The sequence below is a fragment of the Antechinus flavipes genome, chromosome 2, assembly GCF_016432865.1.
Source record: "Antechinus flavipes isolate AdamAnt ecotype Samford, QLD, Australia chromosome 2, AdamAnt_v2, whole genome shotgun sequence".
NCBI classification, from domain to species: Eukaryota; Metazoa; Chordata; class Mammalia; order Dasyuromorphia; family Dasyuridae; genus Antechinus; species Antechinus flavipes.
In genome coordinates, this window is record NC_067399.1 from 280,941,299 (window position 1) to 280,968,955 (window position 27,657).

Consider the following 27,657-nt stretch of genomic DNA (forward strand, 5'->3'; position numbering starts at 1 on the left):
AAATTGTATACAATCGGACTTCCGGCCAAGATGGCGGAGAGGAAATACACTTCTGTGTAATCTCCGTGTTTTTCTCTCACTATTCATTTCATTTCATGCCTCTGAATTAATGCTCGACTGAAAAAAAACCATACAATTACTTACCAAGAGAAACCATCCTTGAGACTCGTCAAGAAAGGTCTGTTTTTGCGCGAGGGCGGGGATGGTATTTGGAAGCAGTCTGCGGGCAGCAGCTGCAACCAGAGCACAGATAGCAGCTCAGAACCGGGTAGAGCGGAGAGGGGGTAGGACGCGATCGCAGCCGTCTCTGCGGTGAGAGCTTTGCTATAGGAGCAAGTCAGCAGCCCAGCAGAGAAGCTAAAAACACCGGGGGTGAAGAATACAATCCCAAACAGCTGGAGTCTCTCGGGACCTGGCCACCCCTCCCCCACAGTGTCTTAGCCCGCTCGGATCTCAGAGCGCTCGGATCTCAGCACGCAGGCGCCATAGCACAGTAGGACCCGTGCCTCACGAATACCCTGCCCCTCCCCCAAAGAAAGCAGCCTCCATTCAAGGGGTTTTTTTCCTTCTGTTTCTTTGATAGTTTGTCTTTGATAAATAGACAGAATGAGCAAGAAACTGAAAAAGAATTTAACCCTGGACAGCTTTTATACAGATAAAGAGCAGACTCCAAACCCTGAGGAGACTAAAAACAAACAGTCCCCAGGTGAATCCCCGAAGGAGGAGACCTTATGTCCCTCAGCACAGATGAATCTCATGGAGGAAATTAAAAAGGCTCTCACAAGGGAGCTAGAAGAAAAATGGGAAAAGGAGAGGGAGGCTCTGCAAAAGGAGAGGGAGGCTTGGCAAAAGAGCCTGGAGAAGTCAGTTAAAGAGAGAGTGGATAAAGAAACCAAATCCTTGAAAAATAGGATTAGTGAACTGGAAACAGAAAACAGCTCTCTAAAAAACAAAATTGGCGAAATGGAAAAAAATTCCACAGAACAAAAGAACTCAATTGGACAATTAGAAAAAGATCTTAAAAAAGTGAGTGAAGAAAATACCTCACTGAAAATCAGGGTCGAACAATTGGAATTGAATGACTCGAGGAGACAAGAAGAATCAGTCAAGCAAATCCAAAAAAATCAAACAATGGAAAAGGATGTGAAATACCTTCTGGGGAAGACAACAGACCTGGAAAACAGATCCAAGAGAGACAACCTGAGAATCATCGGACTTCCAGAAAAGTATGATGAAAAAAAAAGCCTGGACACTATCTTCCAGGAAATTATCAAAGAGAACTGCCCAGAAGTCATAGAAACAGAAGGTAAAATAGACATTGAAAGAATTCATCGATCCCCTACTGAAAGGGATCCTAAAATCAAAACACCAAGGAATATAGTGGCCAAATGCCAGAACCCTCAGGCAAAGGAAAAAATACTGCAAGCGGCTAGAAAAACCCAATTCAAGTATCAAGGAGCCACAATAAGGATCACCCAGGATCTGGCAGCATCCACATTAAAGGATCGAAGGGCCTGGAATATGATATTCCGAAAGGCTAAGGAACTTGGTATGCAACCAAAAATAACTTACCCAGCGAGATTGAGCATCTTTTTCCAGGGAAGAAGATGGACATTCAACGAAATAAGCGAATTTCATCTATTTCTGATGAAAAAGCCAGAACTTAACAAAAAATTTGATCTACAAGCACAGAACTCAAGAGAAATCTAAAAAGGTAAAGATTAATCTTGGGAACTATATTTCGGCTGTAAAGATGTATAAAGAATACATGTATACCTTGTTCTAGAAACTAGTTGTGGAAAGGACATTGTACTAGAAAAAAGGGAAAGTGGGGGTACTACATTTCATGAAGAGGCAAAGAAAACCTAGTATATCTGAGAGAAAGAATGGAGAGGAATGAAAATAGTGAGTATTTTACTGCTTTCAGAATTGGCATTAAGAGAAGAATTTTAGACATATTCAATCTATGGTGAAACTTCTCCCACCTCATTGAAAAGTGAGAAGGGAAAAGTGAAAAAGGAAGGAATAAGCTAAGTGGAAGGGAATACGGTAACTGGGAGGGAAAGGGGCAAGTTGGGGGGGAACTCTAAGGGGGGAGAGGGATACTGAAAAAGGGAGGGCTGTGAGAAGCAAGGGGAGCTCACAAGCTTAATACTGGGAAGGGGGGTAAGGGAGGGGGTAAGGGAGTAAGAAGGGAGAAAAGCATAAACCGGGGTTAACAAGATGGCAAGTAATACAGAATTGGTCATTTTAACCATAAATGTGAACGGGGTAAACTCCTCTATAAAGAGGAAGCGGTTAGCAGAATGGATTAAAAGCCAGAATCCTACAATATGTTGTATACAGGAAACACACCTGAAGCGGGGTGATACATGCAGGTTAAAGGTAAAAGGTTGGAGCAAAATCTACTATGCTTCAGGTGAAGCCAAAAAAGCAGGGGTAGCCATCCTGATCTCAGATCAAGCTAAAGCAAAAATTGATCTAATCAAAAGAGATAAGGAAGGGCACTATATCTTGCTAAAGGGTAGAATGAATAATGAAGAAGTATCTATATTAAATATATATGCACCAAGTAGTGTAGCATCTAAATTCCTAAAAGAGAAATTAAGAGAGCTGCAAGAAGAAATAGACAGTAAAACTATAATAGTGGGAGATCTCAACCTTGCACTCTCAGAATTAGATAAATCAAACCACAAAATAAATAAGAAAGAAGTCAAAGAGATAAATAGAATACTAGAAAAATTAGATATGATAGATCTCTGGAGAAAATGTAATGGGGACAGAAAGGAGTACACCTTCTTTTCAGCAGTTCATGGAACTTATACAAAAATTGATCATATATTAGGACACAAAAACCTCAAACTCAAATGCAGTAAGGCAGAAATAGTGAATGCATCCTTTTCAGACCATGATGCATTGAAAATTACATTCAATAAAAAGCCACAGGAAAGTAGACCAAAAAATAATTGGAAACTAAATAATCTCATACTAAAGAATGATTGGGTGAAACAGCAATTATAGACATAATTAATAACTTCATCCAAGAAAATGATAATAATGAGACATCATACCAAAATGTATGGGATGCAGCCAAAGCGGTAATAAGGGGAAATCTCATATCTCTAGAGGCCTATTTGTATAAAATAGAGAAAGAGAAGGTCAATGAATTGGGCTTGCAACTAAAAATGCTAGGAACAAATTAAAAACCCCCAATCAAACACTAAACTTGAAATTCAAAAAATAAAAGGAGAGATCAATAAAATTGAAAGTAAAAAAACTATTGAATTGATTAATAAAACTAAGAGTTGGTTCTATGAAAAAACCAACAAAATAGACAAACCCTTAGTAAATCTGATTTAAAAAAGGAAAGAGGAAAATCAAATTGTTAGTCTTAAAAATGAAAAGGGAGAACTCACCACTAACGAAGAGGAAATTAGAGCAATAATTAGGAGTTACTTTGCCCAACTTTACGCCAATAAATTCGACAACTTAAATGAAATAGAAGAATACCTCCAAAAATATAGCTTACCTAAACTAACAGAGGAAGAAGTAAATATCCTAAACACTCCTATCTCAGAAAAAGAAATAGAACAAACTATCAATCAACTCCCTAAGAAAAAAACCCCAGGACCAGATGGATTTACATCTGAATTCTATCAAACATTTAAAGATCAATTAACTCCAATGCTAAATAAACTATTTGAAGAAGTAGGGATTGAAGGAGTCCTACCAAACTCCTTTTATGACACAGATATGGTACTGATACCTAAACCAGGTAGGCTGAAAACAGAGAAAGAAAATTATAGACCAATCTCCCTAATGAATATTGATGCTAAAATCTTAAATAAAATATTAGCAAAAAGATTACAGAAAATCATCCCCAGGATAATACACTATGACCAAGTAGGATTTATACCAGGAATGCAGGGCTGGTTCAATATTAGGAAAACTATTAACATAATTGACTATATCAACAACCAACCAAACAAAAACCATATGATCATTTCAATAGATGCAGAAAAAGCATTTGATAAAATCCAACAGCCATTCCTAATAAAAACACTTGAGAGCATAGGAATAAAAGGACTTTTCCTTAAAATAGTTAGGAGCATATATTTTAAACCTTCAGTAAGCATCATATGCAATGGGGAAAAACTGGAACCTTTCCGGTAAGATCTGGAGTGAAGCAAGGTTGCCCACTATCACCATTATTATTCAATATTGTATTAGAAACACTGGCCTCTGCAATAAGAGTCGAGAAAGAGATTAAAGGAATTAGAGTAGGCAATGAGGAAACCAAACTATCACTCTTTGCAGATGATATGATGGTATACCTAGAAAACCCCAGAGATTCTACTAAAAAGCTATTAGAAATAATTCATAATTTTAGCAAAGTAGCAGGATACAAAATAAATCCCCATAAATCCTCAGCATTCTTATACACCACCAACAAAATCCAAGAGCAAGAGATACAAAGAGAAATTCCATTCAAAATAACTGTTGATAGCATAAAATATTTGGGAATCTACCTACCAAAGGAAAGTCAGGAATTATATGAGCAAAATTACAAAAAAGTTTTCACACAAATAAAGTCAGACTTAAATAATTGGAAAAATATTAAGTGCTCTTGGATAGGCCGAGCAAATATAATAAAGATGACAATACTCCCTAAACTAATCTATTTATTTAGTGCTATACCAATCAGACTTCCAAGAAAATATTTTAATGATTTAGAAAAAATAACAACAAAATTCATATGGAACAATAAAAAGTCGAGAATCTCAAGGGAATTAATGAAAAAAAAAATCAAATGAAGGTGGTCTAGCTGTACCTGATCTAAAATTATATTATAAAGCAGCAGTCACCAAAACCATCTGGTATTGGCTTAGAAATAGATTAGTTGATCAGTGGAAAAGGTTAGGTTCACAAGACAGAATAGTCAACTATAGCAATCTAGTGTTTGACAAACCCAAAGATTCTAAATTTTGGGATAAGATTTCATTATTTGATAAAAACTGCTGGGATAACTGGAAATTAGTATGGCAGAAATTAGGCAAGGACCCACACTTAACACCACATACCAAGATAAGATCAAAATGGGTCCATGACCTAGGCATAAAGAACGAGATTATAAATAAATTAGAGGAACATAGGATAGTTTATCTCTCAGACTTGTGGAGGAGAAAGAAATTTGTGACCAAAGATGAACTAGAGACCATTACCAATCACAAAATAGAAAATTTTGATTATATCAAATTAAAAAGCCTTTGTACAAACAGAACGAATGCAAAAAAGATTAGTAGGGAAGTAACAAACTGGGAAAACATCTTTACAATTAAAGGTTCTGATAAAGGCCTCATTTCCAAAATATATAGAGAACTGACTCAAATTTATAAAAAATCAAGCCATTCTCCAATTGATAAATGGTCAAAGGATATGAATAGACAATTTTCAGATGAAGAAATTGAAACTATTACCACTCACATGAAAGAGTGTTCCAAATCACTATTGATCAGAGAAATGCAAATTAAGACAACTCTGAGATATCACTACACTCCTGTCAGATTGGCTAAGATGACAGGAAAAAACAATGATGAATGTTGGAGGGGATGCGGGAAAACGGGGACATTGATGCATTGTTGGTGGAGTTGTGAACGAATCCAGCCATTCTGGAGAGCGATCTGGAATTATGCCCAAAAAGTTATCAAACTGTGCATACCCTTTGATCCAGCAGTGTTTCTATTGGGCTTATACCCCAAAGAGATACTAAAAAAGGGAAGGGGACCTGTATGTGCCAAAATGTTTGTAGCAGCCCTGTTTGTAGTGGCTAGAAACTGGAAAATGAATGGATGCCCATCAATTGGAGAATGGCTGGGTAAATTGTGGTATATGAATGTTATGGAATATTATTGCTCTGTAAGGAATGACCAGCAGGATGAATACAGAGAGGCTTGGAGAGACCTACATGGACTGATGCTAAGTGAGATGAGCAGAACCAGGAGATCATTATACACTTCGACAACGATATTGTATGAGGATGTATTCTGATGGAAGTGGATTTCTCTGACAAAGAGACTTAACTGAGTTTCATTGGAGAAATGATGGACAGAAACAGCTACACCCAAAGAAGGAATACTGGGAAATGAATGTGAACTATTTGCATTTTTGATTTTCTTCCCGAGTTATTTTTACCTTCTGAATCCAATTCTCCCTGTGCAACAAGAGAACTGTTTGGTTCTGCAAATATGTATTGTATCTAGGATAAACTGCAACATGTTTAGCATATATAGGACTGCTTGCCATCCTGGGGGGGGGGAGGAGGGAGGGAGGGGAAAAAACGAAACATAAGTGATTGCAAGGGATAATGTCGTGTAGAAATTATCCTGGCATGGATTCTGTCAATGCGAAGTTATTATTAAATAAAATAAAATTTATTATAAAAAAAAATTGTATACAATCTAGTTCCTTACATGGATTCTCCCCCATTAGAATATGAGCTTCTTGAGAACAGGAACTATTTTTGCTTTTCATTGTATTTGTAGTCCTTAGCACAGCACTGACCTCAGAGTGAAGACTTGATAAATTCATGTAGACTTATTGACTTCATAACTTTCCAAATTTCAAATGATATCTTAAAGTAAGAATTGTCAAAACTATTTGATGCTCATTAAAAATAAAAAAGTAGACTACCAGAATGGACAAATGAGATTATGATACAAACAAACTTATTAACTCAATTTTGATATCCATGTAATATAGTAACCTAACACAATTATATAAAACTAAGAACTATTCTGCAAAACATGAGTGGACAAAGATATGAAAAAAAATTCTTAAAAGAATTAGAAACTATCAACCACATGTAAGAACATCCAGGTTCATTAATAATTAAAAGAATATAAATCAAAATAATTATGAGATTTTATTATATACCTGACAAATTAGCAAAGTGGATCAGAGATAGAACTAACACAAACATTTATTAGGGGGGGAGAAATGGAATTACATGAGAAAAGTCACACACCTTTTGAACCTAAAGATTCTCCTTTTGGTCATACAACCCCAGGGAAATCATTAAAAAAGAGAGAGAGAGAGAAAGATCTCACATAGTAAAATAATTATGTTTTACTACCACAAGTATTTTCTTATGGCAAGAAAAAACTAGAGCCAGAGTGATTATCTATCAATTGAGTAATGGCTAAACAGATTGTAGTATTGTTAGTATAAGAAAATATTAATGAGCTAAATGAAACCAGGCATATAAGGAAATCAGAAAAGGATGCAATTTCTTATGTAAACCATTGAAGAATGAAATAAATAAATAAGTAAACAAATAAATATATATCTATAGTGACTTCTGTAAAGGAAAAAAAAAAACACCTAAAATGATGCCTTCAAATACTTTGCATAATGGTCAATCTTAGCACTTAATTGACTGGAGAAAAGCACCTTCTTCCTTTCAATAATGATGGGTGCAGAACATTGATATCACTTTCAGATATGGCTATTTTACATGCCTATAATGCTCTCCCTCTCCAACTTTTAGAGTCTCTCTTAAGACTCATCTTAGGTGCAACTTTCTCCAGAAGCATTTCCTATTCTTCCTGCCTGCCTAGCTGGTAGTATCTTTCTTTCTAAGGATGTCTTCACCTATTCTGAAATGTTATTATATGTTTGTATTTATAGAGGTTGTTTCTTCCAATGGAATGTTAAAATCTAAACTCCTTGAGGAAAGGGATTGATTCTTTTTCTTTGTATTCTCAACATTATCTGACACATATTAACCACCAAATAAATACATGCTAATCATTTCATTGAGTCTAGAAGTAATAGAGAGCTAGTTGAGCAGAAAAGTTCAGACCTGTGCATAAGAAAAAACAAGAAGGAAACATAAGTTTGTGTAGGAGGTAATCTGTCAAAGACAGGTAGGCTTTGGAAGGATCACAAGGAGAAAAAGCTTTCATGTAAGAGGAGTCTGAACAAAGATTTATATGTGTCTTTGGTAGAACATCAATTTGATTAAAGTAGAGGTCTTCTGTTAGGTAATAGTGAGAAATGAGACAGAATAGGCAAAATAGAGCTATATAATAAACATACCCAAATGTTACACTGAATTTGAAATATTTTAAAATTCTTAAGCAAGTGATGGAAATGGTATTTAGAAAAATTAATGTGGCAACAGTGTGAAGAATTTATTGCTAGATAATATGTTTTTTTAAAGAAAAGAGTCAGTAGGCTACTGTGATACCTAGGTAGGTGATGATGAAGTAAGAGGTGATAAAGACATACTAGATAATGACAATGGTATTGATAGAATAGAATGAGACACATTTTAAAGGAGGAATTAAAAGCATGGTAGAGAGGGAGAAATCAAAGATAAAAAATATTTTAATCCAAGAGATCCAGTTGACAGAAATGAATAAGTTAGAAAGAAATATGTATATGTGTGTTTGTGTGTGAGAGACAGAGACAGAGACAAAGAGAGAATAAAGAAGTTCACTGTTGAAATGTGTTTCATTAATATTTAAATATCTAACAAGCAATCTAAAAATGCAAAACTTGTACTCAGGTAAGAAACGAACTTGTGAGAGACATTTGGGAGTTGTCAACAGAGAACATTCAGATGATTGATCAGAGAAGCTCAACTTTTTTGATTTGGTGACTCTTGGCAGAACTAGTCAAATACTATACAAGTGCTCATATGATTTTACAGTGCAATCAAAGTGGTAGAAAAATCAGAAAAGAAAGTGTGTGCATGTATACATGTATGTATATATATATATACACACACACATGTGTATGTATGCAAATGTTTATGTGTGTATATGTATTGTGTGTAAGAGAGAACATTATCTATTCAAATATAGATATTTTGTGCTATGCTCAATATTTGTCTTCATTTGTTCTAAATTATGCAGAACATCAGACAGTCTAGTTTCTCTATTCATCTCCATTTCTTGCCAACTTGCTGATGTCATCCTATATCCTGCCCTCAATGTCAGTTCAATTCACATTCATATGTATTGCCCTTTTCTTGGCATCTAATTTGCTTTTATTCCAGTGAAAGTGTTTTTTTTTTAAACATGCTCAGTCTATCTAAGAGTGTTAATAAGAAGATATATTTACTCTGTAATACTAACCAGTACTCATGGGGGGAAATGTCAAAATCTTAAGCAAATGTATAGAAAAGAACACAGCTATTGAATAGATATGGTCCTACAAATATTCTATATTAGTACTGAAGATTACTGTGGCTATTGAGTTTTTGAATATGTAAATGGCATAATTAGCAAATTGTAAAACAATATTAATTCAGAATTTAATTTATTATGGTCTGAGCTCTGGTAAGAGACTGTATTAGATAATGAATATTGAAGGATATCCTGGACATCAGGGAATGTTAGGTTCAAATCTTGCTTCTGACATATAAAAACAGTTTTACTTTGGGCAAGTCACTGAACCATTCATTGTTCTAGGATACTGTCTAATATTATAAATTGGAGAACACGTATTAGTCTATATTTTTTCACTTGATAAAATCAGGTGAAAAAGAAAAAAAAAACAAATATAGTATATCTTTTTTTTTCAGAATTTTAGATTATACCTAAAGGGAATATAGAAAACATTTGTATTGGCTGATGAAATGAGGGGGGGATGGAGGAAGGGAAGGAGAGACATAGAGACAAAGGAAGGCAAAGAGTAACATATATATATATATAGAGAGAGAGAGAGAGAGAGAAGGAAGGACACAGAGACACAGATCCAGAGACAGAGGGAGAATAGCTCTAGTGTTAATTCCTAAACCAGCTAAATCAGAAACTTTATGTACATATCAGTCAAGTTAAAGCTGGGTCAGATAGCAGGACTAAAATTGGGTCTTACATGTTTTGAAATTTGACTGAAACTGAAATTATTATTGCATTAAATGAATTCATATAGAAGACAAATTCAGTTGGAAATAAAAACCTGAGACCACAAAAGATCTCCTAGGTTATCTATTTTTTTCCTTCCCTCCATGACAGGATTTTCTTTTACAATAGTTACTCCTAATGTGTTATCAAAATAGCATAGTATGATGGAGGATTGCCTTTTAAATAGGAAGGCATAGATTCAAGTCTTGCTTCCTAGGTTTATTCACATTGTGAACCTGGGAAGGTACCTTGGTTGTTAGTCCCCCCAACATGTGCTTGCGAGCCCGTGGGCGCCCATACCCACCCACACCCACACCCACACCCACACACAACTCTATAAGAATCTAAATTATAGAAAAGGGACTGGTGTTATTTTTAGAGGGACTAATGGTCCCAATACCATCCCATCCATCCATCTATCCACAGGAATACAAACATTTTAGCTAACATGAAAGCTAAAGAAAAAGTATGGGAGAGAACGTTGAATTAATTTATATCAGAGTTCAAGGACACATTAAACAGTGTCAGGAAATGAAAAATAAGGGAGACAAAGAAAGACCCAGGACTGATTATGACCCCTCCAAAACTTAGTAGATTTCTTTATAAGTTATAGTGTGACCTACCTCTTTCTCTATATATTTAAATATGTTGGTCCTTAAGTGGAAGATGTCCGATCTATTGCTCTATCATTGTTTGAAACCTTTTCTTCTTAGTAGAAACTCTCAGAGTCTTCCTCATGCTGCTAACCACTTTCCAAGAGCCTAGAAGTTTCCATGAAAATTTCAATTTTCTTATGGGGGAGTCATCAAAGTTGGATTACAGTGAAGGAGAGTCTATAGATCTAGTATCAGCAATTCAATTAAATTCAACAAATATTTATTCAACATTTCCTATATCAAGGATACTATGCTATGCACTGGAAGTAAAGAGATAAAAATTGACATGGTGCCTGCCCTCGAGGAATTTACAATCATATAAGAAGATATATTAAAGAGACTATTATAAGTTAAAATGTGATAAGTGCTAGGGAAAAGTCCAACAGAGAAGTGAGAGAGATCACTTATATCTAGGAGAAACTGAAAACACCTTCACTGAAGGAAGTGATAAACTATAGGGGAGGCCTTATGCAAATATGTAGAGGATGGAAACAAATATAGTTAGAAATGGGCAAGATAAGTAGTCCCTGGGTGTAAAGATAACAAATTTGAATTTTGTTTTTATGCAGTAGGAACAGACTGGAAGCTTTTGGAGGAGAATGATCAGAGGTATGTTAGAAAGGTACTTTGGAAAGCACCGAAAAGGATGAATTTGAGAGAGGAAAGGAAAGAAGAGTCACAGAGACCAGCTAAAAAACTATTATGATTGTGCAGGTAACAGTTAATGAAGACCTGAACTGATGGTGATAGCAGTAGAAGTGTAAAGAATCAAGATGCAAGTCTTAAAACAGTATTAAAACAGACACATGGCAATTAATAAAATGTGGGAAGTGGGAGAAAGATAAGAATTACAGATGACTGTGATATGGCATCTGAGTGGCTGGGAAGATAGTGGTCCCTTCCACAAATATAGGGTAGATAGGAAAAGTGGGGAACGGGGAGTTGGGAAGGAATAGTGAGTTCAATTTTCAACACAACGGGATAAAGTGCCAAGAAAACAAATGGATAGAGGTATTAATTAAGCTTTTGGAAATGTGAGATTGTAAGAGATCAGGGTTGTATATATAAATTTATGAGTCATTCAGTGATAATTCAAGTTTTAGGAGTGGATGAGTCTAGCAAAAGACAAATTAATACTACCAATAATAGCAGCAATAACAATATTAACTTTCATAAGGTTTTAAGAATTGCAAAACCCTTTTCAAGTATTATTTCACTTGAGTCTCACAATAAATCTTGGAGGGAGGTTCTACTATCTTCATTTTACAGATGAGGAAACTGAAGTAGATGGATGATAATTGGCTTGCTTAAGGTCATATAGCTAGTGAGTGCCAGAGACAAGATTTGAATTCAGGTCATCCTGACTTCAAGTTTGATACCTTATACTGGATATCATCTTGCTATCTCATCACAGAGAGCAGAGGACGATGGCCAAGAAAGAAATGGCCAAAGAAAAAATGCTTTCTCTTAGAAGAAGGAGGAAGGAGAATCAATAAAGAAAAACAAGGAACAGACAGAATTAGACAGAGAATTAATAGAAAGCTTTGCCTTAAAAGTTAAGGAAAGAGAAAAGACCAAGAAGAAGTGGTGGTCAGAGTTAAATATTGCAGGAAAGTTCAGGAGCCTGCAGGAAATTAGTTCATCAGTGACTTGAGAGTGGATTCATTAGATTAGTAGAAATGGAAATGGATTGGAAGGGATAATTGAATAATTGAGTAGTGTAGTTTTTTTTTTTTTTAATGTCTAGGTTAAGTGATTTGCCCAGGGTCACTTAGCTAGTAAGTATCTGAGATCACATTTGAACTCAGATGCTCCAGACTCCATGCTCTATTCATTGCACCACCCAGCTGTCTGAGTGGTATGGAATTTAAAGGTGCTAATGTAAACTACTGTTTCTATAACTTTGGCAGTGATCAGAATATATAAGCTAAAGATAGGATGCTAATTTGATGAGTAGAAAGGAGAAAGTTGCTTTGTTTTAGAAAAAAGGATGATTTAAACATAATTGCAGAATGGAAGAAAGAAATTGAAGAGAATGTGGTGATATTCAATAGAGTGACTTCTTGAGGAAAATGTTATTAAGTATGAAGGTGAAAATTATTACTTTGGAAAGATGAAGAAACCCAGGTTTTGATTTCATCTCAGTTAATAATTTTAACGTTGAAAAACTCAATTGACCCATCTGTGCTTCGGTTCCTACCCTAGATTAGAGATGTCACACAACATAGTTTGTGGCATGTGGCCCACAACATATTGAATGTAGTTTAAATATAATTGAGAAATATTAAAATAAATGCAAATATAATAAAATATAAGTAATGTTAAGTTGTGGTTTTCTAAGTCCATATGCATATCATTATAGCCACCATTTCTATTTGAAATGTCCTAAATCATAGAATGCCTAACTATACGGACTTTAGATGTTATATAATTCAATGTCTTCCCCCCCTCCTTCCTTCATTATTATTATTCTTATTTACATTTGTGAAAACTGAGAGGAAATAATTTCCTTCATGTTACACAGTGAGTTGGGAGCAGAGCTGGTACTTGATCCCAAATCAAAGGATTATAGATGGAAGGGGTAAAAGTGACTGAGAGGTTCATTTAGTCCAAACTCCTCAATTTCCAGATGAGATTAAATGACTTGCTTAAGATTACACAGATAGTAAGTGAAAGAGATAGGATTTGAACCCAGGGGCTCTATCTTCATATCAAGTTGCTTTTGTACTGTTTCACATCTTGTTTCCCAGTTTCATTATCCATTCACTATACCACACTTTCCCCCATTTGTCATCTATAAAATTAGACAATTTAATGAAATAATTTCTGTAGTTCCCTATAGCCCTAATACCTTTCTTTTAATAACTCCTTATATAAATAAATAACTCCTTGTTGAGAATGTTGGATGAAAGGAAAATCCTTTTCTATCCTTTCTAAAATTCCAATCATGTGATCTATTGCATTAGAAAAAAATGGATGCATCAGTTCCAGAAATAGAAGATTAGGACTGAATCTATGATTTCATTAATATGTAGAGGAAATTCATTGGTGGAGAAATTCCCTCTCTCCCTCACATAAGATGTGGTTTGAGTTATCAATTTTTAGTCTTAGAATAATTATTCTCCTAGAATATTGAGAAATTAAGTGACTTGTCTAAGGTCATACAGCTGGTATATGATAGAATAAGGACTTGAAGTGGGAATTTCCCAGAATTAAGATCAGCTCTCTATTTATTATGCCACACTGTCCCCTGAAGAACTATTAAAACATACAGAGAGTACTTGGGAAGTTAAAGTAGAGCCTCATAGGACTCTTCATTACATTCCCACTCTCCATGTTAGTATATCAACTAGACTTTATCAGCAATGCCAGCTGGCAGAGCTCCTACCTCTTGAGGGGATTGTTGTTCTTCAGTCACATCTGATCCTCTGTGACTCTGTGGACCATTCTGTCTGTGGGGTTTTCTTGTCAAAGATAGAGGAATGATTTACCATTATCTTCTCTGATCAGTTAGGGCAAACAGAGGTCCAGTGTGCAGAGGTCAGAGACTTAGAGTGAATGGCTCTTAGAAATGAAGTTGGATGATGAAGTGATTCTAGGCAATTCCAATAGATTTGTGATAGAAAGAACTATCTGCATCCAAAGAGAGAATTATGAAGACTGAATATTTTCACCTTTTGTTGTTGTTTGTTTGCTTGTGTTTTTTTTTCTTTTGATTTGATTTTTCTTACACAGAATGACAAATATCTTTAGAAGAATTACTCATGTTTAACCTATATTGAATTACTTGCTGTTTAGGGGAGGGAGAAGGGGGGAAAAGAGAAAGAAAAAAAATTGGAACACAAAGTTTTGCAAAGGTGAATGTTTAAAACTATCTTTGCATGTGTTTGGAAAAATAAAAAGCTATTAAAATAAAGTTGGAATCTCTGTGGGTAGAAGTTCCTGCCTGATGTGATATTGGCTTGAAGCTACAAACTAAAGGTCTATAGGTAAATTTCTCCCCTGATTGAGGTAGGATAGAGATATTAGAATTGTCAAGAAGATGGCTGAGTGGGTGCTAACCAAAAAGGCTAAGTAGAACCAAAACTATATTTTCGAGATGGGTTTTCAAGCAATCATAATAGCATATAATGGAGGCGGGGGGACTTTATAACTGCTCTTTAATGAATGCAAGAGGCATACACAAGACTGAAAAAAGTCTTGGACCCTTAATGGGATGTCCTGTAGGAAGGAATTCTGCCTCAGGAAAGTAGTTAGAGAAGAGGTATATTGGACAAGATAAGAAGAAAAGGAAGTCAAATAGCCTGGGTACCTGGGTGACACTTTTTGACAATGAAAAGAAGCAGTTACCAGAATAACTAGGATGTCAAAGTGAGCATCCATGTACCAGAAAAAATGAATGTGCTGAGGAGAAAAAAGTAAGCAGACATAAACTTGGATTGTATCACAATCTGGCCTTGGGTCAGTCCTAAGTAGATGAGCTATTTTTTTTAAAAATAGCATTTGGCTGCAATCATTAGAAATAAAATAAGTCCAAGTTTTAAAAAAAATACAGGAAATTGAGTTAGAAGGTTAATCCCCTAGGGGGGAGGATGACCTAAATTAAAGACGAAGATGCTTCTGAAAAATTAAAAGTATTTGGCAAACTTGATTACCTCAATCTGGCAAAGTCCCAGATCTTCCCAATGAGAATGGAAAGGATTTTTTTGGGTTTTTTTGTTTTGTTTTTTTGAATGATGACATAGTTTCATTCTCATTAGTATCTTATGAAAGGTATCTAAAGAACAAATTTGAACATTAAAGTCTTGGCCAGTTTGAGAAGCCCTTCCACAAGGTTGGGGAGTAGGGGTGGGAGGAAGTGAGGGAGAAAGTTTCTAATGCCATTGGTGAGAATTTTATGAGCTTCAGGACTCGTGGTCTGTCAAGTGAGAGGAGTTTGAAAATGTTTAAAATTTAACCCTCCATCTTCTCTTCCATTGGTTTGCCATCATAAAACAAATGAAATTTGGCTTTAAAAAAAGTGATAACTCATGTAAAGAAACAATTAGAGCAATTATTTAAGCCCCATAAATTATATTAAATTTATAAAAAGCTCTTAGTGCCAATAAATAAGTCATGTCCTTATCTGGACACATTCAAACGCTGTATCCATAAAAAGAGCATAAGGAAATGAAAAGTTCAAATGGAAGAAGATTCACTAGATGAATTACTTCATCCTAAATGTTGCAATTGGCTTCTTTTACAGGAACAATTTTTTTTCCAGAGGTGATAAACGCGGAACCTCATCAATCTAGCTCTTTACCCTTGGAGGATACTTGTCTTTCTATATGCATCATCCCCCCACCTCCCTCCACCCTTTTGGCTCCAGACACAAAACAGACTATCATTGTGATCCAGGATTTGTTTGAAGAGATTTCATCTGGAAAGGAGTCAAGCCGGGCAATGGCAGGGGAGCTTTTACAGATTACGACCTGTAATCTGGTTAATTCTCTGAAACACAAAGATCCACATGTTAAGTAATTTGGGACAAGGCCACAGCCTATGTGGCCATATGCCCTCCTGTGAGGTCATCCTGGAAACTGAGATGAGCCCAGCTACCTCAGCCTGGCATGCTGAGCCTAAACACAATGTCGGTCTAATAGCATTATGATGTATGTTGCATAGATTACAATACTAGTAAAAGATAAGCATCAAATACCAGGGCTCACTTAATTTTCTCTTATTGACATGGAATAAATGTCCTTTTTGGCCAAAAAACACCCCTAGGGCTTTTGTAAAAATGGTGCTATGGGTTGAGATCTGAATGGAGTTATGTTAGACGTGTCCTCAGATATTACTGAAAATTTTTAGAGTTTTGTTCCCCCTACCCCCCCAAATGAAGTTATATGTAGCTATAGTCAAACTTCACATTTGGAAAGCAGTAATTTCTTTTTAAGTTTTATTGTCTTTTGTTTTGACCCCATAAGTATCTCCCCATACTATCTCTGTCCTATTAAATTGTTTCTTAAAGCAAGGCAAAAAGCCAGCAACCACTTCTGCCAATGTATATATTGTATTTCACATCCAAAGGCTCCACCTTCTTATTGAGAAACTAGGTGGCTCAAAGACTAGCTATGTGAACTTGGGCAAGACACTAAATCTCTATTTGCTTCACTTTCCTCAGTAACAGCATCTACTTTCCAGGATTGTGAGGATCAAATGAGGTAATATTTGTAAAATTGTAAAAAATAGTTGTAAAATTTGTAACAGTATCTGACACATAGTAGGTACTATGTAAATGTTAGTTATATAAATGTTAGCTATTATTTCCTTATCAGTTACCCTTTACTAATATTATAATTCATCCAAGTTCAAATGCTTTTAGTGAGACCAGTAAATTTTGATTTGTCCTCTTTTAAAGAACATCTGCTAGACATAAATCCTTGAAGCACTGTAAACTCTGTTTTTAAAAAAAATGCTTTCCTTTATTTCAACACAGAGATGTTTTAAAATGATGCTATAACATTAGCTTTTCTTAACTACAAATAATTAAGACATATACTGCATATAATTTACTTTTCATCTTCCTGATTTTTATAGGATATATTGTTTATTAACAGAAATCATTAAAATATCCCATTCTAAATCCTAGGAGGATTTAAAAAATCATTTTGTCTATGTTGCTATGGATTTTGTAATCCTACTTGGCAACTTATTCAAAATGCCAAATTGCCAACTTTCAGATCCTATGTAGATTAACTGAAAGACATATTTCCTCACAAATAAATAGTATTCCACTTGTGCCAATGTACTGGACAAATGGACAATATTGATTTACAAATATTCTACTTAATAGGTACAATGTGCAAATCTGAGTTAAAGCAAATCATTATAGTACAAAAAATAGTTGATTTGGAATCTGGTGAGATTTAGTATCAAATACCACTTCTGACTCCCTCACAAGGTTGTTTTGAGGTTCAAAGGAGAGGATATTTGTAAAGCATTTAGCATGATGTTTGACACATAGTGTGCACTACATAAATGCTAGTTATTTAGCAACAGCAGCAGCAGCAGCAGTAGCAGTAGTAGTAGTAGTAGTAGTAGTAGTAGTGATGGTAGTAATGGTAATGGTAGTGGTTGCAATGGCAGCAGCAGTGTTCCTAGTGTCCAAGATATAAATGGTTTCCATTTCCCTCCCTTCCCCTGGTAATTCTATGGGGGTAGTTGCTGTCATGAAGGAAAGGAAATATATTTCATGAATACTGAAAGGGAATTTGGAATGCATTCTCCTACAGAAACAATGAGAATCTAGGAGAGTGCCTTATATATAGTTGGCACTTTTAATAAAAGTTGGTTGAACTGGTTGAATTGGTTAGGTATAGTTTAAATAGTATTCCTGTTGCAATTATACTTCAGAGCATTTCCTAGATTAAATAAGCTTGGTGCTGGCTGGCTGGGTGCCAAACTACTGTTTCTAGCATTATAGTATAAGTTTCAAACAACTGACAAAAAATAATTTTTAAGCACAAACTTTTAGTAATTTGAGAACAAGCTGACATATGGCACTCCCAATGGTTTTCAGGATTGATGACAGATTTTAGAGGGGATTGGATATAGGATTATAGGCAGCTAAATGGGTCAGTAGATAGGGTGCTGGATCTGGAGTCAGGAAGTCTAAATTTAAATCTGCTCTTAGGCATATTTACTAGTTGTGTGGACCTGAGGAAGTCACTTAACTACATCAATTTCTTTACCTGTTAAGAGGGGACAAAGATAGCACCTTAATGATAACATTATAGGGATACTGTATAGATAAATTGAGTTAATAATTGTGTAAAGCACTTTGAAGTCCCTGAGGTATAATACAAATGCTAGCTATAGCTATTCTTGATAATGATCTATGCTGTTGTTCTTTAGACATTCCAGTCATGTTCAACTATTTGTTACTTCCTTTTGGGGTTTTCTTAGCTAAGATACTTCAATGACTTGCCATTTCCTTTACCAACTCGTTTTACAGGTGAGGAAACTGAGGCAAACAGGATTAAGTGATTTGTCCAGGGTCACATAATAAATAAGGTCCTGAGGCCAAATTTGAACTCATGAAGATGAGTCTTCCTGATTCCAAATCCAGCTCTCTATGCTCTGGATGCAATTCAGGCAAAATCAGAGGTATTAATAGATTAATGAGTATTTTGCCAAATATAATAATAAATCCACCTATTTACTTACGAATATAAAGAAATTCTACAAGTTGCTTTCCTTAGAACTATCTAGTGAATTAGTTGTTGAAAGCATTATTATTATTATTATTAATTATTATTAATCTAATTTTACAGATTACCAAACTGAGAAGGTAAAATGAAGTGCTATAAGTAGCAGAATCAGGAATCAAAACAATCCCTGTCTTTCACACCAGAAGTCTTCCTACTCGACCACATTGCTTCCCAATAATTAGCCAGATGATTTCATACTAATCAATCTTTCTCCTTCCAGGCTTTCATTTCTTCAGTTTACCTTCCCCATACCTGCCAAAATATTCTTCCTAGAGCACAGGTCTGACAATGGCACTCCCTTAGTTAAAAAACTTCACTGGCTTCCTATTGCCTGTAGGATAAAATACAAGTTCTCCTATTGGACTTTCCACTTCACATTCTAGAAAATTTTCCTTCTTTTCTAGGCTTATTTCACATCCCCCCAATCCTCCCCGCATATATTCTTTGTTTCTTATAAACACATCTACTTATTGTTTTTCATACTTGATTTTGCCTCTCTTTCCCCCATCATTTTCCCAGGTACTCCACCCTAGCTAGATGTATTCCCACCTCACATTTACTCTTTGAATATACATCTTCCTTCAAGGCTCTGTTCAGTTGCTATCTCCTAATGACTGGGTAGCACCATGGATAGAGCACTAGCTCAGCCTTGATTTCAAACTAGCCTTAGACACTTACTAGATTGTGACCCTGGACAAATCACTTAACTCCTATTTGCCTCAGTTACTCATCTGTAAAAAGGGGACCATTGGAGAGAAAAAAAAGCAAATCACCCCAGTGTCTTTGTCAAGAAAACTCCAAATAGGGTCATGAAGAGTTGGATGTGAGTGAAATGAGTCAACAAAAACAACCTAGACTTTTTCTGACACCCCTCCAATCTGTTTAATCCTCACATTTTCCAGAAATGGTTTTATATATGTTTTCCTTCCTTATTTTTGAATATATTATCTTAGCAAGAAAGTATGTCACTTGAGAGCAGGCATGGTTTCATTTTTATCTTTGTACCTCTGGCATCTAGTACTTTATTCATAGAAGGCATACAGCCTGTTAAATTGACTTAAAATTAATCTTATTAACATTTCCCAATTGTTGATTTACTTGATCTATATTATTTTTACCCAGAAATAGATCCAAAGGACTACTTCAAATGGAGCTGGAAAAAAAAAATCTTTATCCTTTCCAGGAGGCAGACAAATTGATTTACACAGCAACTAAATGGAAAAGTACATTTCACCACCAATACCCAAACAAGATTCACTTATAAATACATACTATTGAGTTTTCCTTCCTTATAGAGTGGAAAGTAAAGAAAATTGTCATGAGGGAACTATGTTCTTTTAAAAAATAGACTGACTCTATTAAAGTATCTATGTATTTTCTGTCTTTGAATCTCTCAGCTGATATTGGCTGAGTAATCAAGGAGGAAGTTGAGTTTCCATTTTCTTATCTGTATGCTGTAACAACAACAACAATATTATTATTATTAGTTATATGACTCTGGACAAGACACATGACTTCTCTCAGCCTTAGTTTTCTCATCAGTTAAAATGGGCCTCTCACAACATTATTGTGAAACTCAAATGAGATAATGGGTAAAGAAAACTTATAGTATTGTGTAGTTGTTAGCTATTGTTGGTTTTGAAGCAGCATAGTGTATTATAGAAATTGAGAAACTATGTCTTGGGCTCTAGGCACTACCACAAATATACGACTTGTATACAAATTCTTAGTGTTCTGTTTTCCAAATTTGGAAAACAGTGGTTCCATATCTTTGTAATTTCAAAATCTATTATGAAAATTAGATTGATTGAATGGAAAGAACACTGGCACTAGAATGAGCGGACTTGAGTTCAAATCTTATCTCTGACACTTAATATTTGAGTGACTTTGGATTAGTCACTTTACCTTATCTCATTTGATTCTTACAATGGCTGTGGGAGGTAGGTGAGGAAACTGGAATCAACAAAGGTTAAGTGACTTGCTCAGGATCACAAGTTCATAAATATCTGAGGTCAAATTTGAACTCAGGTCTTCTAGATTTGAGATCTAGCATTTTATCTACTCTTATGTTTTAGATGTAATAATACCACCAATGGCAAAATGGGACTTTTCAAACTTGAAAATGCTAAATCAATATCAGTGATTATAGTTTTGCATTGAACTAAAACTAATATCCTTTGCATAGAGGAGATTCCAACTCATGATGGAGTGACCATGTTTTTGTAACTCTGTGTTCATCTTTCGGTACTCCAGAGATCCCTTTAAAGCACTTAGAGATAATATGAGTATGAATGAAAGAATAATTCTTTGGCTATATGCTATGGAACATTCATTTATATCTCCCAAAATACACTTGATCACATATTTTAACAAGGTTATATCTAGTTTGATTGTTTGGTTTATTTTATTTTATTGTTGCATTTTGTTTTGAAACATATTCATTTCTTACAGATATGCCCATCAACTGGGAAACAGCTGAACAAGTTGTGATACATGATTGTGATGGAATACTATTGTGCTATAAAAAAAAATAATGAGCTCAATGATCCAAGAAAAATATGGCTAGACTTTTGTGAAATAATGAAGAGTGAAATGAGCAGAACCAAGAAAACATTGTATACAGTAACAGCAATATTGATTTAATAATGACTTTGAGCAAATAAGTTATTTTGACTATTATAAATACCCAAATTAGCTATAAAAGACATATGAAAGATGATGTTATCTGCATCACAGTAATAACTGATAAATAGAAGTATATGTAGGATAATTTTACATACATACAAACATATATATGGGTGTATAGCTATTTGTGTCTAATATTAACCGTCTCTATGGTAGGAGGAGGGGAGAAAGAAAAAAGGGGAAAAAAGACATTTACTTGATAATTTGTTGTGTATTTGAAAGGAATAGCAACTTGTACATAATAGATTGAAATTTCATGTGCAATCATCTTTTTCATTGCACCATGTTATGGAAATATTTATTTTGTTCCATAAATTAAAAATAAAATAAAAATTTAAAAAGCAATCATTTCTATATTTGTTATCCCAAACATTACCAACTGAACCTTTTTCACATAGGAAACAATTAAGCAAAACAAACAACCAAAAAAAAAAAAAACCCTCAGCATGAACATGGCTGAGAATGTATACAGCATTCTCCACCCCATAGTCCCCCACCTTTCCAATGGAAGAAGGAAGGTTTATTTTCATGTGTCTTCTTGGGGGCCAAAATCTGACCTTTCCTCTTTTTGCCTTATTTGTTCCAAGTCTTTCCTTTTTAACAAAAAAAAAAATCAAACTGGGGATAGAGTGGGGAGGAAGGCATCAAAAAGGAAGGTGCAAGGGAGGACCGTCAGTAATCACTGTGAATAACAGTCATCCGGGTAAAGTGACAGCTCAAGGCTTTATTGTTGTCATAAAAGCGGTGCCGTTTTAGAGCTTTAAGATGAACAAATCTCCAGGGTGTCTGTCCACTGTGGTTCTAACAGCATTAGCAAGGGTGAGCTGGTATAAACAATAACAAGATTTATGTTAGTGCAAACTGCTGACTATTGACTGATTCTGAGGAGGCAGGGGAAAAAAAGGGAAAAAAAAAACTAGGCAGATCTTCTGTTAGGTCCCTATTTATGAGACAGTGGGAAACTTAACAGCCTCTATTTGCCACTAACAACAGAAAAGGTGAACTGCATTTGAAAAAAAAAAGATTATAAAAATAAAACGGGAAATAGTCAAAGAACTGAAATATGGCTTGTTTTAACTGCAGACCTCCAGCCATAGAGAGGAGTCAGTTTGAAGGCATTCTGGCCTGGGACAATTATATAACAATATATTTCAATTCCTCTTTCTGTAGGAATAAAAAAATGAAATTCCACTTTGTAATGTAGAACATTAACTTCCTGGAAGTAGTAAAGGAAAGCCAAACATATTTTCCTTCATTACCAATTTTATATCTAGTGAAATTTATCTTTAGTTATAAGATTGACAATTTACTCCCACCCTAACATTTCCATCAGACATTTGCTTGCAGAATCAGATACCTCTTAGAACTCACATCCAATCCTGCTTCTTTCTTTCCCCATGGAGCTTTACAGGTGAGAAGAAATTTTTCTTCTCCTCTTGGACTTTCTTGCTGGTTTTATAGCCTTATTAGATTACCCAACATTCTACAGGGATAACCAGTTAATTCTCATGGGTTCAGTATGTCAAGTATTTTTTCTACCACAAAGAAATATCTGTGATGCTTTCTCTCTGATGACCTCAGATTTCAACCAATCCAACTAGGTTATAAAAATTATATTCAAGAGAGAGGTATAGAAAGTCTACTCAATTTTCCATTGACAAGATAGATTTGAATATAGTTCAAAAGCAAATCTAGATTGGAAAATGAAATATCTGAGCACAAAGCTAGTTCCACAATTTGGGAATTTTATGATCTCCTGAAAGGAAAGAATACCTTGCCTATTAGAGTTGATAATAAAATGTCTCTCAGAACCTTTAAATTGTAGTATGTGGAATGTTCCAATTTATTCCATGTAGACCAATCGTATGACTGATATACTAAGCCAAGTTTCATGGAAAAATCAGCCAGTTAGTACTTGTCATACTCTGTAGTCTTTTTTGTTGTTATTCAATCATATCTGACTCTTCATGATCTCATTTGGGATTTTTTTGACAAAGATACTGGAGTGTTTTTCTATTTCCTTCTCCCATTCATTTTATAGATGAGGAAACTGAGACAAACAGAGTTAAATGACCTGCCCAGGATCACAAAACTCGTAAATATCTAAAGTCTAATTTGAACTTAGGTTTTTCTGACTCCAGGCCCTGTACTGACATAAGACCTATTGCAAAACATTATATCAAGTTAGATAACTTGAAGAATAATTTTATACTATTTTTTAAAAATCAAAATCTAGTTTCTCAGCTTATACATCAAAAGACCTAGGTATCCAGAATATTTCATACTAGAGTTCAGTATTCAATAGAGTTCTACGCACAGTTAGATCCAATAATCATTGTATCATACAGTGAGTAAAATGGAATATATTCTAATAGATTGGTTTTGGCTACATTTGCTACTGAAAGTCTTGTAAATTAGTTAACTTTTTAAAATTAAAATTTAATTTTAGCAGATCTTTGTTTTTTACATCCCTTTCATTTTCTCTGTATTTTGAATTTGAATGAAGGAAATGAACAAAAATACAAGGTCGGGGTTTATCCCAATGAACTCCACTAATCAAAGAATATATGTACTTTTAAGTTTTCAAAGCACTTTACTCTTTTTGCTCCTCCCCTCTTCTCTAGCCCAGGAGTTATCTATTGCAACAAAGAATAAAAATAAAAGGGGGGAAAATGTTCAGCTGATAACTAACCCCTCAACTGACTCTGACAGGATATGAGATGATACATAGCCTCTTCAAAGAAAGGAGAGAGATATATTTTCTCATGTTTTCTTCAGAGTCAAAATGGATCATAATTGCAAAGCATCTTTTCATTAAAAAACAACCTCAATTCTTTTTATTTTAAATTATCATATAATTATCTGGGGGCCTGAGATCTAATTTGGTTTCTGCCAGATCACTTGCTGCTTGAACACAGGCAAGCCATTTCCTTTTTCTATGTATCAATTTTTTTCTATATAATGAAGACTTCTGAGTCTCTGAGACTCTTATAACTATAACATACTGTCATGCTATATGATTATAAAATGAGTCACTTCCCTTCAATAAACACAAACTATTATCCTGGACAAGCACCTAAGTGGTAATTTCAAAATGTACATTAGTATTTAAAAAAAAAGATTATCTTAGAGCAAAAATTGCAAAGATAAATCTTTTATGGAAAAGCTATATTATAAGTTTCTGGGATTGTCAATCCTTAATAACAAAATTTTAGATTATGATTGAAAAGTATCAACAGATCTATGCTATATAAAAAATCGGAAATATCTCTGCTGAAATGGAATATAAATTCAGGGAAAACTTAAATTGAGCAAGGTAGATCTTTAAGAAATGTTTAGTATTAATAGGTGAGATTAGAAATCATCAACTGAACAAATAAAAATCATTTAATAGGCATCTACATTGCCAGGCACTGTGCTAGGTATTAGTGATACAAATACAAAGAATAAAAAAATTTCTACTTGCTAGTAGTTTCCATTATAATGGGGGAGAAAACACACATACATACATATTTAATAGTGTTTGTATATATAGGAAATGTTTTTATATTAAGTACATATTTATGTATGTATATATGTAGTTTATGTATTGTATATATGCCCAGTGTATATTGATATTCATATGCATGTATACTGTGTGCATTACAAATGCGTTTTATATTTGTGCATATATTTAACAACTAAATTGGGAATATACATATACTCTATTGAAATCATATGTGATTTCATCAGTATAGGACATTAATTCCTTTGTGAGGAAGTTCCTTCCAAGATGTCCACACCTTCTCTGCAATGTATAGTTTTAGAGAATTGCTTTACAAGTTAAGTGACTTACCTTTCAACTGGTAAGAGTTTGAGGCTACATTTGAACTCAGGTCTTCCTTACTGCAGGTATAGTGTTCTATCTAGTACATCACTAGCCTTTTAAATGCAAATAAATACAAAATAATTAAATACAAGATAATTTTGGAGTTAGACTATCAGCAAGCAACCTTGATGAAAGATATCCATTAGGGATATTGGCAATAACACAAAAACAGACAACTGGGGCTGCAGCAACATCTAAGGAATCTGAATGAAGGAAAGGGACAAATATGCAACATAGGGTTAATTAATTCCCCTGATCAAAGCATATAGGTGCTTTCAGAGTTTGCAAAGCACTTTATCTACCCTATTTCATTAAAGCCAAACAAATAAATATACTTTACAGATGAGGAAACTGAGGCATGAGATGATTTTTTTTTTTTTAGGGACTTGCCCATTATCTAATAATCAAGAAAGATGAAATTTGAACTCACAATTATCTGGGTGTTGGGATTTAAACCCAGATCTTCCTAACACTGGGTCTAGAATACTATTCACCATACCAGAATGCCATTTGCAAGGATATGAGAAGCAAAAGATTATATCCATGGATACCCTGGAAACTGAGGGCATGAGAAGGGAATAAACCCACAAAGCAGTTGAATAAGGAAGAAAAGGGCAGAAAAGAGATGCTTAATAAGACTGAGCCTAAACTAATGCTTTTTGCCCTCCACCTTCACATTCACACTTAGCCTAAAAAGATTAAAATATCATAATAATTCTGCGATTCCTGGCTCTCAAGATTTCCATTATGACACATCAATAAAGCCAGGCAAGGTGACTGAAAAAGAGACGGCACGCTTTCATTTCCTGCACATTTGAAGGTCACTTTTGGAGATAAAGATTATATTTTTTGCAGAACCAGAGGATGCATGAACATTTCTAGAAACTTGTAACATCAGATGTTCAGAACGAGGAGAGGAAAATGAATGATCCTATTAAGATACTTCTGACCATAAATCAGAGGAGTTAAGCTCTGACTGGCTAACTTCACTTTCCTATTTGACTCATTTGAAAATGGAACTGATGTGAATATAGATTGAGAAAAGATGCTTGGTGCCATTAGGGGTTGTATATAAGCTGCTATTCCAGAATCTCCAATAGAAAAACAGTGTGCCCCAAACCAGAAGACACCTATCTGTACCTTTTCACTCTTAAATGGCTCTGTATATATCACAGGGAAAAATGGTTTCATGATATTAATAACTGAGAAGTTGTTGTTGTAGTTGAAATTTTAGGTTTTTAGGAGGAGAAGGTGAAATATTTACTATTATGAGAAAATGGGACAAGGAACAATTGGACAAAGCAATCTTTCTTTCCTTTTTTCTTTCTTCATTCCTTTCCCCTTCCCTTCCCTTCCTTCCCTTTTTTTTCCTTCCCTTCCCTTTCCTTCCCTTTCCTTTCCTTTCCTTTTTTCTTTCCTTTCCTTTTCTTTTTCCTTTTTCCTTTGTTTCCTTTCCTTCCCTTTTTCCTTTTTTCTTTGTTTCCTTTCCTTTCCTTTCCTTTCCTTTCCTTTCCTTTCCTTTCCTTTCCTTTCCTTTCCTTTGCTTTCCTTTTTCCTTTGTTTCCTTTTTCCTATCCTTTCCTTTCCTTTCCTTTCCTTTCCTTTCCTTTTTCCTTTGTTTCCTTTTTCCTATCCTTTCCTTTCCTTTCCTTTCCTTTCCTTTCCTTTCCTTTCCTTTCCTTTTCCTTTCCTTTCCTTTCCTTTCCTTTCCTTTCCTTTCCTTTCTTCATCCCTCTCTCTTTCCCTCCCTTCCTCCCTCTCTATCTGCCTATCTCTGTCTCTCTCTCTCCTCTCTGTTTCTGTCTCTCTATCTCTCTTAGTCTATCTGTCTGTTGGTCTCTTGATCTCTCTTTCTCTGAGTATATGTGTGTGTGTGTTTGTCTGTTTCTCCCTTCTTCCCTACACCTCTCTTTCTTTCTTTCTCTCTCTCTCTCTCTCTCTCTCTCTCTCTCTCTCTTCTCTCTCTCTCTGAATCTGCATGTCTATGTCTCTGTCTGTGTGTGTCTGTCTCTGCCTCTGTATCTGTCTCTGTCTCTGTCTTTTTATGAGTATCTGTCTCTGTCTGTCTCTGTCTCTCCCTCCCTGCTTCCACTTTCTCTCTCTGTCTTTCTGTCTCTCTGAATCTGTCTCTATGTGTGTGTCTATCTTTCTCTGTCTCTTTGCCTGTCTCTGTCTGTCTCTTCTTTCTCTCTCTCTCTCTCTCTCTCTCTCTCTCTCTCTCTCTCTCTCTCTCTCTCTCTCTCTCTCTCTCTCTCTCTCTCTCTCTCCATTACTTAGATTGACAG